This window comes from Cupressus sempervirens, chromosome 1, assembly GCF_028749045.1.
Source record: "Cupressus sempervirens isolate cs-2001-9-10 chromosome 1, ASM2874904v1, whole genome shotgun sequence".
Lineage (NCBI taxonomy): Eukaryota > Viridiplantae > Streptophyta > Pinopsida > Cupressales > Cupressaceae > Cupressus > Cupressus sempervirens.
In genome coordinates, this window is record NC_143118.1 from 403,496,585 (window position 1) to 403,513,851 (window position 17,267).

The window sequence follows — 17,267 nt, forward strand, 5'->3', positions numbered from 1 at the left end:
TCTTATATTGGTTTGTGTATGACTACTGATCAATGCCTTTGAATGTTCTCCTCTTGGTAGCTTCCATAAGGTATATATTAAATTGCTTTCTCATAGTATTGATGACTGGTTAATGTCATGATTGAGATAAACGTGTATAGTTATGATTGATGATTCATTTACTTTCAGTCATTCAAGGTTGGTGATTCTATGATTCCAACTGAGTGCTCGATGTGATGTAGTTCTTTGGACTAATTGTTTAACCTATTTAATGGTCATCAACTATATTTATAATTTGGTGCCCATAATATCTATGACATTGCCTCTCTAATGTTTACTGTGTTCCTCCATTCTATATTCGCTACAAGATATAGTCCACTATCAAATTCCCATGATTACCTCTAAGATATCTAACAATCAGTAAGATACACCAAACTTCTATGTTTATGGATTTTCCACCAATTTGCTAACTGGGAGTGATTTTAGTTTTGATTCAATAATAAATTGATTGTGTTTTTCTGTTCAATAATGATAGCTCATTCGCTTCCTTTTATTCCTCTAGTAGACAATATGCTTTGATAAATATGTTTTTCTATTCATGTTTGGTTATTTCTCCTCCTCCACAAATCCTTTAACATAATAAAATGATTATGTGTTCTTCAATGATTCCTCTATAATTATTCCTAATTATGTATGTTCTCTCTAGTAGAGCCATCTCCTTTGATGATATCAACCTTAATATATTAAAAAAATATTTCTTTGATTGCTCTATTACATCTATAGCCTGCTCTGATACCATGTTGTTTATCTAGGATCATTTTTTGCAAATGTGCTAACATTGCCAATGGGATTGATGTCTTCGAAGTGCAGTTTGAAGACTCATAAATATGAGAGGAGGAGACATGTCTCTATAGTTAATCATCATTAGTTAATAAACCATATGTATAACTCATCTTTAAGCATATATGTAATATTAATATATTAACATATATGTAATATATTATTATATTATTATATAAAAATATACAATGTATAATATATATTATATTTATAAGATATTTATCTTAAAGATAATTTACCACCAACGAGGTATCTCATGATAAAATTAATCCAACAAAAGCTACAACCTTAGCAACAAAGTCATGTCCCCATATAGACATGACTCTATGTGGCCAAAGGCCACATAAGGTCATGTCCCTACTTGATCATCGTCAATGTATAAGAAAATACAATTAGTTTGCTTCTCAATCGACAATCATGTGGTGGTAAAACAATTACATTGAGGAACTCGATAACATAATTGTCTCTTTTAATTGTAAGAGCCTGATTAGTTAAGTAAAGTCATTTATAAATAAATAGACATACATACATACATACATACATACATACATACATACATATATATATATATATAATTCTTATCAATAATATAAGACATAAAATAATGTTCATATAAATCATGAATACAAATACTCAATGTAATGAGTATATCACTTCGAATGATGCTATACTTCAACAATATATACATACACACACACATATGTGGGTCTATGTATGTATGTATGTATGTATATAGAAGCTTCTCTTTATGTATATATATACATACATACACACACATATGTGTGTGTCTACATATGTATGTATGTATACATACAAAGAGATATTTTTTAAGGTGCTTAGTACATCTTAGCACAACAGAAAAATTGATCTAGCTACATACATATTCCAAAATTCAAATAATAAAACAATAAAACTCACTCAACCTGTGCTAAGTGACTTACCTTGAAATCCTGCACATAAATAATGCAGATAAGGAAAAATGGGAATAGTTCGCAAGAAATTTTACAAAATCATATCATAGCATATATTTTTAGAAAGAAACAAGCCATAACCCAGTTAAATGGGTCTAGTTGTTGATTAGCTGAGTTGATTACAAATTCCTATAGAATTGTCATCAGATTAAGTACAATAAAATGAACTATCGTTGTTCCCAACTAGCAAGATCAAATACAGTTTTTGAAGGTGATAAAATTGCATATATAGATGCATCACTTGCATGTCAGGCATGAAGCACGTTCCCCAACTTATAATGAATGGTTGGATATAAAGGCTCCATATTGATGTAGAGGTAAGGGTGGTGGGTGTCAAAACCAAGTTAATCCTACTTAAACCTATAAGGGAAGTACAAGTTTCCCCAAACCCTCTACAAAGCAAAAAGTGCACAAACAACTCCAACACCTCCGCAATGATTAGGATGGTTTTCTTAGGCCATATCAAGGTGGACTCAAAAGTTATCAACTGATTTTTTATCCTCGAGTAATATCCAACACCCAAATCCCTCAAACTATCCTAGAGGCCTAATTGATTTTCCAATAGCCCTGCAGCAACACAAAAGTGGACTTTCCTCTCAAATTTTCCAAAACACTCCCCAAAAAAATGATGGATTTAGATACCCATTAAGACATAATACTACATATAAAAAGGGTTCCATGTGTTCCTTTGGACCATATCCTATTTTTGCCATACTGTGGCTAAAAAATGCATGAAAAGAGGTCAAATTAACAAAGCAACTACAAGTTTCTTGTATTCCCAAGATCTCAAACTCTGGACAGTCTCTCCTTATGTTGTAAATGTTCCAAATCCAAAAGGAATTAGTCCCAAAACTTATGTAACCCCAAAATCCCAAAATCAGTCTCCTATAAACCCTCAAAGGTAGGGTTTTCTAAATCTTTGCCTTCCAAGCACCTTCAAACTCGATTTAAGGTTGTTTCACCTTTCCTCCAACATAAAAAATCACTTCCATTCATTAAAAATTGACCTCTAATGGATAGAAATCCTATTGTTTCTCCATAGCCATGAATTTAGTGCCCTTTACTTCACAAACTCCAATGTTGATCACCAATTTTTAGAACTTCTTGTCAAAAAATTGTTAGATGTGATTTGTACATACTGTTACAAGATAATTCCATGAGAATAAAACTCCTAAATTCATGGAATGATCAACATTTCAAGTAGAAACTCAAACTTGTTAATGAAAACAATGAAACCCTTAAAGCAGCAACAACAAACTTGAAAGGAATGAACTTCACAAATATCATTGCATAAGGAATTGATCAAATAATATGAAAAAAGGCTTGTGAGATCATAAGACTACAAGAAATCACTGATAGTCAAGCCACCATGCACTAAATGCTTGAAAAATAAAGTTTTTATTGGCTCTCTTTACACAGTATGTACAATTGATCGAATCCCAATATGGCTCTCTTCATACAATGCCTCAAACTTGACTTAATAACAAACCTTACAACCATCCCAACTGATTTGGATCAGTTTCAATGCTAGTTATTCCTAAAACTCATTAAATCTAATTTACCTCCAAAATGGAACTAACCATTGGGATTCAAATATTTGATTTTCCCAACTTGCAATTTATTGAACAAAATAATGAAAAAACCCACTAAACATGCCTATTAGGTCCTCAAGAACAATTTAACCAATCCTAAACCTTTCTAAGTCCCTAAGGACCCAATTAACCCCAGTATGCCATTATGCCCATATTTCACTATTAAAGATTCTAAGGTCCTTAACAAGCCCTTTAGGATTCATTATATTTTGATTGTCTTTAAAGCCTTCTAAAGCCATGATTGGCTTCAACACATGCCAATTTATTGGTTTAAACTCCTCCTTTCCTTTGATCCATCATTCGTCTACTTTAGGGATCCTTGTATGTCCTGATGCTCCTGTATCACATACATTGGCCCAATAATGGAAGCCAAGGATGTAACCATGCATGTATTGGCACACTCTCCCTATAAGGATCCAAAGTATCTATCATTCATATTAATATGGGAATCACTATATGATCCAGAATGTTATGAAGTACTAAATCTGGTAGTAACTTCTTGTAGCATAGGTTTAGGGTCCCTTGGCTCCTAGGAATTTGTAGTAGTTATTCTCATTGTTGGAAGAATAACTTTAGTAAGTGTTGAGTGTAAGGAGTTGAAGAAGAAAGTTTTTCTTTTATGTAAATGCCATAATCATGAGGCTCATTCTATTGTAGAAGTCTCTACCACAATGACATTACCCCTAAACCATGCAAAGGATGTTGAAGTGGTTCCCAACCTTGAAACAATCTTATAAGAAATGGCAAAGAAAATGCAAATGCAATACATATATTACTATTATTTATGTATATGTATGTATATATGTATATATAACTAAGAGGGGGAGTTAATCAGTTATCCAAGGTCCAAATGTACAAATAAAGCTTTTCAGTAATTAGCAAATACATGTGCATGCATTGATTAGATCATCCAATACCTCAAACCTTAGTATATTATTTTCCTAGGTCAAATGAGCTTTGCAGAAATGTAAACATGAAATAATGCAAATTCAATCACATAGTTTGACACAATAATTTAAATGGATACACAATTTGTGGAAAACCACCAATAACATGCTACCAATTTTCACTCTTCTAAAGTGATCCCTATGCGGAGCCAACCTTGTTAAAGGTTATAATGCACACTGTTAGAAATGACCTTAATTAAAGGATTCCAATCACCCTATAAGGAGTGAGCCTTGTTAGAGGACTTTAGAACATTCCATTAGAATGTTAGCCTACTTAAGGATTTACTCATGACAATTAGGTCAACCTTAATCCAAAGGATTTATCGAGATTGATACAATTTCTAGAAAGTAATATTAGGACTTGATCTAATAATAAAACAACTTACATATTACAGATCTCTTATTCAACTCTCCATTTTTTCTTGGCATTCATTCCTCTTCACCTTTGATTATTTGTTCACCCTTCAAGCCTTTGCCTCCTTAAGCCTTTATTCTTGGTATGTCAACTACAGGTTCATTCCTTCTACCACCAAATGAAGCAACACCTCAAGACTTCCTTATCTATCTCTAGTTCACACTATGACACTTTGCTTCTAGCCTGTTATTTCCTTATATAGAAAGTTTTTATCTTTTACCATGTCATCATAATTTTCCATCTTAGGGTTAGGTTAGATGCATCAAATCCTCCCTCTTTTCCATTTGTTTCCCTCTAGAAACTTATCTTACAATCCTCTTCAAATTAGTCTTCAAATAGTTTATCTTGAACTCTATTCCACGAGCTCCTCATGCTTATCTTCAACATGCTTTACATAATTCAAGAAATCAACTTTGTCAGCTCAGATTTTTTGGCATTATATTGTATTTTTCATTAGTGACAACACTTATTTGATTTTGAATGCTTACCAAGCTCATCACTCAGTCTACAATTTATACTGAGCATTCAATGGTTACCTTGTAAGTTCAGCAATTAAGCAGTTCTCACCAAGTATTCCTAAAGCTACCAAGTGAATGGGTAGTTCAGCAGTGTATACCAAGCTTACAGTGTTCACTGAATAGATAGTGGTTATCGAGCTTCACAGTGTCTACCGAGTTATCAATTTATGTGATATGAAGTCAGTTTCTATCAAATGATGGATGTGTAGTATTTACCAAGTGATAGCAAGGTAAATGTAGGTTTCAGTATTTACTGAGTGACACTATATCTACCGAGTATCCAATGGTTATCGAGTTCCAAGCTACATTGTGTGATTAGTATGGACCGGGCTTCTACTTCTACTAAGTGCATGATGATGCCCAGTAATGCAGTGGACACCGAGTATCAGAAGGTCACCAAGTCAGCTTGAAGAGCTCAAGTTTTCTACAATTTGGTCGACTCAGTAATATTTTTTTTACTTGTATTTTAGCCAACCTTGCAATTGTAATTATTGAAATGGTAATATATGTAATGTATTGTATCATTTGCAATATGATAATGATAATGAGTATGTTAAGGAATGGATATGTAATGTTTGAAAAGTGAATGTGAATCAGCAGTAGAGTAGAGTATTCAGCAAGGTCTACAAGGAGCAGCAAAGATATATCAATCACAAGAGGAGATTTGTACTTCAAGATCTGTTCAACAATTAAGTTGTAAGTCAGATCTACTATTTCATCCTGATAGGTGAATCAATTTTCAAAATCTTTTAATAGGGTAGACTTAACAGTCTTTGTATAAATCTCCTAACAGAGTGCATACTTCATTATATCTTTGTAAAACCTCTAACAAGGTGGACCTAGCAGTCCAAATTGCTCTTAACAGGGCAGATCATCAGAAGTGATCAATGTAAGCCTTAACAGGCCAACTTTATACTACAGTAGTGAAGTTTTGTGGGTATCATCCCCACCCCAGTTTTACTTTCTATTTGGAAGGTTTCTGGGTCACCAAAATACTGTGTTCATGTGTTATTAATGTTTATCTTCTCATGTATGCAATAGATTAGATTAATGAATGGTGAATGACATATATGGTTAAATGTTGAATTAATTTAAAGTTTTTGAGGTTACTTATTCACCCCTCCCCTCTTAGTAACCTAGCTAGTCTTGATTATTTCCAAAAAGATTCATCAAATCTCCATCAAACTCTTTATAATGTCACTCGGCAATAACATGTTGTTTTCTCGACAATAACATGTTGCTTGCTAGGAAATAACTATCTTCTGATGCTCAGTCAACACTAGGTTGCTCGGCATGCACTAAGCCTTACTGGTGCTCGAAACATACTAAACTTCCTTTGTTTAGCACATACTAAATTTTCTAGTTGCAACTAACTTTCTACTTGGCCAGAACTAAGTGCTCAGCTTTCACTATTTTCTCGATCAAGCTTGGAAAACACATGTCTTTGCTTAGTCTCTTCTTGTCTTTTCTCAAGTATCCTTTCATTATAGCCTTAAGAAGATAAATAATACACTATATCATCAAAGTCTTGCCTGGTCTTAGTGCTCCTTTTATACACCATACAACTCAACCTTTCTCTAGGTTCTCTTATTATCCTTTCTATTCAAATCGTCTTCATCAATCAATCAAATGATAGCATTTAGATCAAAGTTATCAATTGTCTCACCATCAAGTAGAAAATTTGACATCAGTGACAACATAATGATTGATCCATGATAGGTTTCAGCAATCTCTTTCATTTATGTACTTCAACAATCTCCCTCTTTGGCATTGATGGCAAACCAATACCAACAACAATACCAAAAAGAAACTTAATACCTTGTATTGAAATATCTCCCTCTATCAGTATTTGTGTTTCTTATAGAATCTCTTCTTCTTTAGATATTCAATGTAAACTCTTCCTCTTTAACTTCTTCTCCATATTTCTGATCTTCTCTCTCTTTTGGTACTAAACTCCCTCTTTCTTGATAATGTTGTATTTCTCCCTGTATATTCTCCCTCTTTGATAACAATGCCAAAGACTTGTCATCTTCTTATGTAGATATTAGCAATTCAGGTTCTCCCTTTGTCACCTTTCATGTGGATGTAAACCTTATGTTTTAGTTCCTTGCTTGCTTTAGGTAGTTCCTAAAGTAAGATCCACTACATCAAGTTGTAAAGTATGCCATTTAACTTAGTTGATGCAGGGTACTACTCTTGCTTCTTAAGTAGCTTTGGATAGGGGTATCACCCCTAGCTTACCTCTAAGATATTCATGTACATCCTTAGGTAAAGCCTTTGTGAATCTATCAACTATATGTTCCTTTGTATTCACATATCCCATCCTCACTTCTTTGTCTTGAACCAACTCTCTCAAGTAATGATAATTGATTGCAATGTGCTTTGTATATGTATGCATAATAGGGTTCTTAGATATGTTTATAGCACTTGTATTGTCACAGTAGATTACCATAGGTTTAGTTATTTCTTCCTTCATTCTTTTGAGTAACTATTTGATCCATACCACATTTGTACCATTCACTGTAGTAGCCACATATTCAGCTTTAGCAGTAGATTGTGAAATAGAATTCTATTTCTTACTAGTTTAGGAAACCAATTTTTTTCCTAAGAAAAATGCTCCACCACTTGTACTTTTCCTGTCATCAATGTTTCTATCCCAATCAACATTTGTATAGGCTCTCAATTCAAACTTGTCATTCTTCTTGTAGTATAAACCATAGTCCTCTATACCTTCTAATTATCTCATAATCCTTTTAATAGCAATTGAGTTATTCTCCTTAGGATCTACAAAAAATCTTGCAACAATCCCAATAGCTAGTGCAATATAAGGTCTACTATGAACTACATATTGCAATTTTCCAATCATAGACTTGTACAATGTTTGATTTACTTCAGTAGAATCATTAATTTTGGATAGTTTATGTCTTGTCACCATAGGAGTGTTAACTGGTCTTGAATCCTCCATACCAAAAGTATTCAAGATTTCTATTACATACTTATGCTGAGTAATGTAAATACCATATTTCATCTGATATACTTGTAATCCAACAAAGAACTTTATTTCTCCAAACATAGACATCTCAAATTATTTTATCATTTCATTTGCAAATATCTTACACAATGCATTTTTTTCTCCAAACATGATATCATCAACAAATATTTCAGCTAGTAAAATTCCTTTACCTCCTTCTATCTTCAAGTATAGATTGATGTTTCCGTCAATCTTCTCAAAACCAATGTTCACAAGATAATTGTACAATCTTTCATACCATGCTCTGGGGGATTGCTTTAAACCATATAAAACTTTGTGCAATCTACACACTATGTTCTTATTGTTTGGATCAACAAATCATTTAGGTTGTTTAATGTGAACCTCCTTTACCAATATACCATTCAGAAATGTTGACTTAACATCCATTTGATAAAATTTGAATCCTTTATAAGTAGAATAAGCAAGAAAAGTTCTTATTCCTTCTAATCTTGCAACTGGGGAAAATGTATCTCCATAGTCAATTCCCTCTTCTTGTACATAACCTTTGCAGACTAACCTTTCCTTATTCCTTGTTATTTCACAATTCTCATCCAATTTATTTTTGTACACCCACTTTGTTCTAATAACATTCTTGTTGTCCAATCTTGGTACTAGTGTCCAAGTTTTGTTCTTCTCAATTTGATCAATTTCTTCTTTCATGGCTTGAATCCAATCTTCATTCTCTAATACATCCTTCACTGGTTTAGGTTCATGTATGCTTAACAAACATGTTTCATTCCTTAATCTATTCCTCGTCATTGGTCCAGCCTCTTTTTCTTCAATTATTTGTTTAGCAAGATGATGTCTTTTGACATATTTTGATAATCTTGGCCCTATTCTTCTTTCTTCAAAAATAGGTCATTCATGAAGTTCAATCTCAGGTTCACTGTGTACTTCTCTATCAAGTAACTCAAAATTCCTTTCCTATAAACTGATCTCAGCATTAGAATGTACCTCAGCTTCTAAATATAACTAGCCTCCTGAATGCAACTCGACATCCATTATATGTGACTCGAAAAACACTGATTCTTTTTAATTAGCATCTTGGTTCATAGCATCATCAACATTAGTAGACATGCCTTCATAGTATTACATAAAGGTTTTGTAATTCTCAATTTCCTTTTTTGTTCATCTTCATGTATTTTTGTATATTCATCAATTTTTACATTTGCACTTTAAGCATTAAACACTTATAAGCATTACTTCTTTTGGAATATCCTAGGAATATAGTTTCTTCACTTTTTGCATCAAGTTTACCATTTTTATTGTCCTTAAGAATGTAACACTTGCTTCCAAATATTTTAAAATATTTGACATTGGGTGAGTATCCATACCATAATTCAAAAGGTGTGAAATTTGTACCTTTCTTGACTTGTACTTGGTTCAAGGTATAGACAATTGTACTGACAACTTCTCTCCAATATTTCAAAGAAATATTCTTCTCCATCATTAGTGTTCTAGCACAATCCATCATAGATATGTTCCTCCTTTCAACTATCCCATCTTGTGGAGGGGTCCTAGGTATAGAAGTTTGTCTTTTGATTCCTCTATCATTGTAGAAATTTTTGAATTCATTCGAAAAATCTCCACCTCTATCAAAACTTAGACATTCAAGATTTTACCAATTTCTTTTTCAACATTTTCCAGATACCACTTAAACATTTGAAAAGCATCAGATTTTTCTCTCAAAAAGTCACTGCCATCATTCTAGAGTAATCATCAACAAAAAGAATCAAAATACTTGTCACCTTTGTAGCTTTGCACATCAATTGGTCCACATAGATTAGTATGAACTAATTCCAAAATTTATTTTGAAGCATGAGTCTTACTCTTAAAACTAGACTTTGTCATCTTGCCTAACTGACATTATTTGTAAATCACATTATCAGGTTTCTTCAGTTTTGGAAAACCTCTGACTCTTTTCATCTTATTGATACTAACCAAGCTGTCAAAATTTACATGACATAATCTTTTGTGCTATAGCCGCACATCATCAAATTGTACAAGACAAGTTACTTCATTCATGTCAAGATAAAATAGATTTACCTCTATTTTGATCACCATTTCCAATGAGTTATCCATGAGCATCATAGATCTTAGCCTTCATGTATTCAAATTCAACTTTTCATCCTAAACTATTCAATTGTGATAGACTCAATAGATTATAGTTAAGTCCTTCCACATAGTAAGCATTGTCACACATGATCTTATTTATCAACCTTATTGATCCTTTACCTTTCATTAAATAGGGTGCATCATTACCAAATCTAACACTATTTCTAGTATAATGCTCAAGGGTAATGAGCTTGTTTTTGTCACCAGTCATGTGATGAGAACATCCATTTTCAATGATCCATCTATCACTTTTGGTTACATAAGACACTAATGCAGTTGCCTCATCTTCATCTAAATCATCTTTCATAGCAACATAGACAACTTCATCATCATGATCATTTGATTCATCATTAGATTCTCCTTCATCAATGTAACAAGCTTTCTTTCCCTTATCTTTATAGTCTTTGTTACTCTCATCTTTTCTACTTTTGGATTTGTCTTCATATCTATTGTTTGTCTTCTTAAGACATCTTGCTACAATATGACCAACTTCATTACAAGTAAAACATATGATGGGTAACTTATATTTGTATTTTCCTTTGCCTCTGTAAAATCTTCTAGCTAATAATGCTTCCAGTTCTTCTAGATCTTCATCATCTATGTCACTATCACTAGTAGCATGCTTGACCTTTTTCTTTCCTTTAGGTTCTTTGAGTATCAATTTAGCTTTGAAAGCAGAATCAATATTCTCATATTTGAAATTATCAAAATTTGAAAGTTCAAAAGTAGTGAGTCTACCAACCATTCCTTCAAGGGTTACATAACTACCAGGAGTACACCTCAGTTCTTATATAGTAGAGACTCTAATAGCATAGATAGGAAGCAGGATTCTTAACACTTTTTTTTATCAAAGTCTCATCTTCAATAATTCCATTTTCTCCTCTCATTGCATTTATAATATATTTGATTCTTGTACAATATTGGACTATAGTTTCACCTTCTTGCATTCTCATTTCATCAAATTTTCCTCTTAGACTTTATGCTTTGGCTCTCAGCACATTCTTGTCTCCTCCATAGATCTTTTGTAGGGCATCCCACATTCCTTTAGAAGTAGTACATGTTTTGATGTCTTTAAACTCTGAATAGCTTAGGGTAGATGCAATCTCCAACATTACCTGATTATGTTCTTTCTTCTATTTTAGTTATTCAGCAGTTAGGGCTCCAACTACTTCAACATGTTCACTGGTGATAGTTGATTGTGCACAATCTCCAAGTCCTCTTAGATGAGGCTTCATCAAACTTTGCCATGCAGGAAAGTTTTCCTTGTTTAACTTGGGCACCTCCTTTCTATACATCTTGATCTTTAGCTTCAAGTACCTTCAAATTTTTTTCTTCACAAGCACCTGGTGCTTTGATACAAATTGTTGAAATAATTTAGAATAAGTCAAAGGGTGGGTCGAATCAGTTATCCAAGGTCCAAATGCACAAATAAAACTTTTCAGTACTCAGTAAATACATGTGCATGCATTGATTAGATCATCCAATATCTCAAACCTTAGTATAATACTATCTTAGGTCAAATGAACTTTGTAGAAATATAAACATAAAATATCACAAATTTAATCACACAATTTGACACAAGGATTTAATGTGGAAACCCAATTTGGGAAAAACTGCCAGTAACATGCTACCAATTTTCACTCTTCTAAAGTGAGCCTTGTGAGGAGCCAACCCTATTAAAGGTTACAATGCACACTATTAAATGTGGCCTTGACTAAAGGGTTTGAATCACCCTATTAGGAGTGAGCCTTGTTAGAGGACTTTAGAACATTCCATTAGAATGTCACCCTGTTAAAGGATTTCCTCATGATTGTTAGGTCAACCTTAATCCAAAGGATTTATCTAGACTGATACATTTTTGAGAAAGTAACAGTAGGACTTGATATGATAATAAAACAACTCACTTGCATGTTACAAATCTCTTATTCAACTCTCCATTCTGCTTGGCATTCATTTCTCTTCATCTTGGATTACTTGTTCACCCTTCAAGCCTTCACCTCCTTAAGCCTTTATGCTTAGTGTTGGTGTAAATATGTATTTACTATTTACACTTTACTTAAGTCTACTTATTTTAATGTATTATTTTATTATATTGCATTATTTTATTATTTATTTGGTGAGAGACTTAGGAGTCTTCATACTTTTATGAGTTTTCATGTTGACAACACAGAAGTAAGTAACTCTAATTCAACACATGGTGTCTATGACACTAGAGTTTGCATAATTAACTGAGTTTTCATGTAGACAACACAGTTATTCACACTCCTAATTCAACACATGCTATCTATAACACTGGATTTTGTATCATTAACTGATTTTTCATGTAGACAATACAGTTATTCGCTCTCCTAATTTAGCACATGGTGTCTACAACATTATTTTGTGTGCTACACCATTGTAGGCTTATCCTCTCATCATTGCACTTACTCCTGTGCTTAATGGAGGATAACCCTTATCTGGTGGACATGTGCCTAGTTATATGACTTATCACATTGTTGATTCCTATGCATTCTAGAAGCATTCCAGAGGCCTTTATATATAGGCACTCCTAGTGTACTTTCACATTGAATTGAATCGAATACATATCGATATTTTGATCATACTCTTTCTAGTCTATTATTTTTCTTGTGCTTGAGTTCTTTGATCTTGGGTGAATCTTGCCCTAAGATAAATTCTTATATGGTATCAGAGCTCTTAGAGAATTTCTCTTCACATAATCGTTCGACGCCATTATTTCTTCAGCACCTCAGTCGAGATCCAAAGTATCGTAGTCATTGGGAGTGTCTAGAGCTAGATCAAACCTCACCATTATGTCTGGAATGTTGATTCAGTGAAAATTGGCTATAAATTTGCCTACCCTAGGCCAAAGTTGATTTTGAGGAAAAAAAAAATTGCAAATCAACACCCAAAGGCCCAATTTGCAAGTTCGAGTATGATTTTTTAGACCTGCAATATTTTATTTAGATTTGCATTTAATTTCTTCGTAATTTCCATTTCTATTCTATAGGTCACATTTTAAACCAGAATCCGATCACTCACCCAACTCAGTGACCGAGGCTCTCACCTTCTAATGGGATCTATTTCTTACAACACCGTAGGCTACTATTTGAAAAAAAAAGTCATGGTACCCTTATTACTCAATGTGGGATTAATATAAAATAAACACCATCAGTGAATTGGTTTGTCTAACCATTTTTTTCAGACCTCCAGCATAGTCTTTAACTCCTTGACCATTGTTGAACTCCAGCAAAGCTGCTAGTCCCCTGCCTAATGCTCTGATGATCAATTATGTTCCTGACCGGTGGCTTTTCCTCGCATTCCTACCTTCTATGCATAGCCTGCCATGTAGCCCTTTTGAAGTCTTCCACATGAACAGTACCTGTGACATGTGGTGCAGTGCAATCTACAACCTGCCTCCACGCATACCCCTCAGTGGACAACACGTGACATCCACCTAAACCAGCCATGTGGCTCTATGCCCCTACCATGTAGTCACCAGATCAGGCAACCAGACTGCCCAGCTCTTTGACACGCATCTACCATAGAATCTACCATGCAGTATCATAACAATTGCAAAGTCTACTACATGTGGACACTTTGCACATCCATCTAAGCCAAGGTCCACATCAACCACATTGACATGTGTCATTTTGTGATGTTGGAGACACTTGTTAGACTATACTTCCAAGTCAACTTCCATGTAGCATCAACTGTACCGACATGTAAGCAGCAAGCTTGGCATCTGTATAGTTCCACGTGTCACCATTCAGTACCGTTTGTACACCCCATTAGCCTACCACATCAGTAAGGGAGGCTATTTTTTGCCTATGTCATCATTTTTATGAGATTAAATTTGATGGTTGTTTGACCATCATTCCTGTGCATTTTTAAACTACTGTGATTGTCATTTGACCATCAAATTTAAGCTCACAATTTTTTTCCCTAAACCCTCTCCAAATGTAGTTTTGATTTCATAGCTTGACTTTGGGAGGCCATAACTCAGTTATCCAGACTCCAAATTAGGTGCAATTTTTTTTTATTTTGGGTGGAATTTCCTTTTTAGTGGCGGTTCTCTTTTCTAGTTTTGGTGCAAGGATTTATCAAAATTTTATTTTTTGGTGATTGTACCTATTTAATCCTACATTTTGCAACTTGAAATGCTCCGAACAGGCTCATCTAGACACATTTTCAGGTTTTATTTTTTTTTAAGTGTGTTATTTTTTGTCTAATTTCTAGATATGCAATTAAACTATAGGATTATGTGGATAGAAATATCACTTTCTAACTTAGGGCCTTTTCTGCATTGTATTGCTTTGATTACTTTCCAAAATTGTTGTATATCTGAGCTATAGTGCTTAGTGAGAAATTTGAGCCTCAAAAGGTAGTTGTAAACAAAAAAATTAGAAGTCCACTTTATACATTTTGACAAGTGGCCTATTGTACACGCACTACATATAAAGTGTCAAAAGCATCTTTTTGTGGGGGGTCTTTTGATTGAGTGAAAAGGGGGGGTCTGTATTGTGTTTTTGTGTCTCTCTTTTATGCTCTTTTACTTTTTTGCATCATGGGTTCAACTAAAGGTCCACTTCTAACTTCATGTAATTATTCTACATGGAAATATATTACATGGAGTAGATTAATGGAAAAAGGTCTAGGTCTTTATGTTGATGGTTTGATTGCAAAGCCCACTAATGCCATAGCACTCGATGATTGGAGAACTAAAGACCAACAAACTTTAGGAATTATCAGGAGTTGTGTACATAAAGATCTCTTCTTCCACATTTCTAGTTTCAAGGAAGCCAAACTTGCTTGGGACAAACTTGATGCATTGTATAGTAAGGTGGATGAGGAAAAGGGATACCAGATTGAGAATGACCTACTTCTTTTGGATCCTAAGAACTTTGGCACAATTCAAGATTATATCAACAAAGCCAATGAATTTAGAGCACTACTTAAAGTTTATGGTAATCCCATGAAGGATGATCAGTTGATTCATCACATCCTGAAGAGGCTACCTTCAGAGTATGCTTCCTTTGCTTCTAGTTATAACACTCACAAGTTGACCATGGGAAGTGCTTTCCAAAAGCCTACTTTTGATGCCTTTGCAAAAATGTTATTTTTTGAACAATCCCACTTGATAGATATGGGACTTCTCATGTCATCAAAGACCAAAGCATTGGTGGCTAGTGATGAGAACCAATCAATTCAAGGAGGTAGAAGTTCCAACAATAACAAGAAAAAGCAGTGGAAGAAAAAATCACAATCTGAGACACAACAATCCTCCTCACAGCAAGGCAATTCTTCTTCCAACAAGAAGGGAAGTAATGAAAAGAAGGACAAACTTTTTTGTGCATATTTCAAAAAGCTAAATCATGATAAGCATCATTGTAATATTAAGAGAATTGATGAGTTGAAAAATCTACTCAAGAAGAACAAAATTCAAGTGCCAAGTACTTCCAAGGATTCAATTCCACCGACTTCAAGGGGAAAAGGGAAAGCACTTATGGCAAATACAATTTCTTCATCGGAATAGATTCTTGACTCATGTGCCTCATATCATATGGGTTCTTCAAAGGGAGACTTTTCTTCATTAAAGCAATCATAGGTACCACACATCTTTTTGGAAGATGATACAAAAATAGAAGTTGAAGGGAAAGGAAATGTGGAGATGGAAAATACGGAATTAAAAGATGTTCTCTATGTTCCAAATCTTAGCTCTAATCTCCTCTCAATTTACCAAATCACTCACCTTGGAGATGGCAACAAAGTTGAATTCCTTCTAGATTCAATGATGGTGCACAGTCTTAAAGATGATTCATTAGTTGTACTGGGGAAAGTCAATCATGAAAAGAGGCTTTATTCCTTCTCCCACTTTGTGCCTAAGTCTCCTTCACATGCCTTTTCAGCTCAATCTAATTCACAAATCAAATTATGGCATGAGAAGTTTGGTCATCTAGCCTTCTACTATCTTCAGCAACTTTGCTCAAAAAACATGGTCAAAGGTCTACCTAACATCAACTTTTCTAAGGGTGAATGTTCATCATGTTCAGTGACTATACATCTCAAGGAGAAGTATGATAAAGGGAAGTCTTTAAGAGCACTAGTTTTTCTTTAGTTGGTTTACATGGTACTAGTAGGTCCTTTTGCAATGACATCAATCAGCTAGGGTCACTACATCCTTACTTTTGTTGATGACTTTTCATGCTACACATGGATCTATTTTCTTCATCACAAGAATGAAGTGTTGGAAAAGCTTCAAGCCTTTAGGATTCATGTTGAATAGAAATCAAGGAAATCCATCAAGGTTCTATGGATGGACAATGAAAGTAGATATGTGGACAGAAGACTTAAAGACTTTTGCAAACTTGAGGGAATTGATCTTTAGAATCCACCAGCATTCAATCTACACAAGACAGATGTTACAACACTGAGGATATGAACTCTTAAGTCCATGACAAGTTGCATGATACAAGCCAAGTCTCCTGATCCTACACTAGAAGTTGAAGCTATAAGCAATGTCACTCACAGACTTAACAGGTCTCCTCATAATGCCCTAGATGGGAAGACTCCTTTTGAGGCATGGTACAACAAAAAACCAATTGTGACAAACTTTAGAGTCTTTGGTTGTCCAGCATGGGCAAACATATCTTTCAAGGGATGCAAGGCACCACCACCTAGGCCTTGTACTTTCATTGGATATGAAGATGGTATTAAGGCATACAGACTTATGGATACTAAGACTCATGAGATTTTTGTGGAGAAGGATGTACACTTTGAGGAAAGTTTACCCAGCTTATCCTCTAATCCTCTCCACACTTCATACACTAGGGAAACTAATCGTGACACCAATAATAGTGCT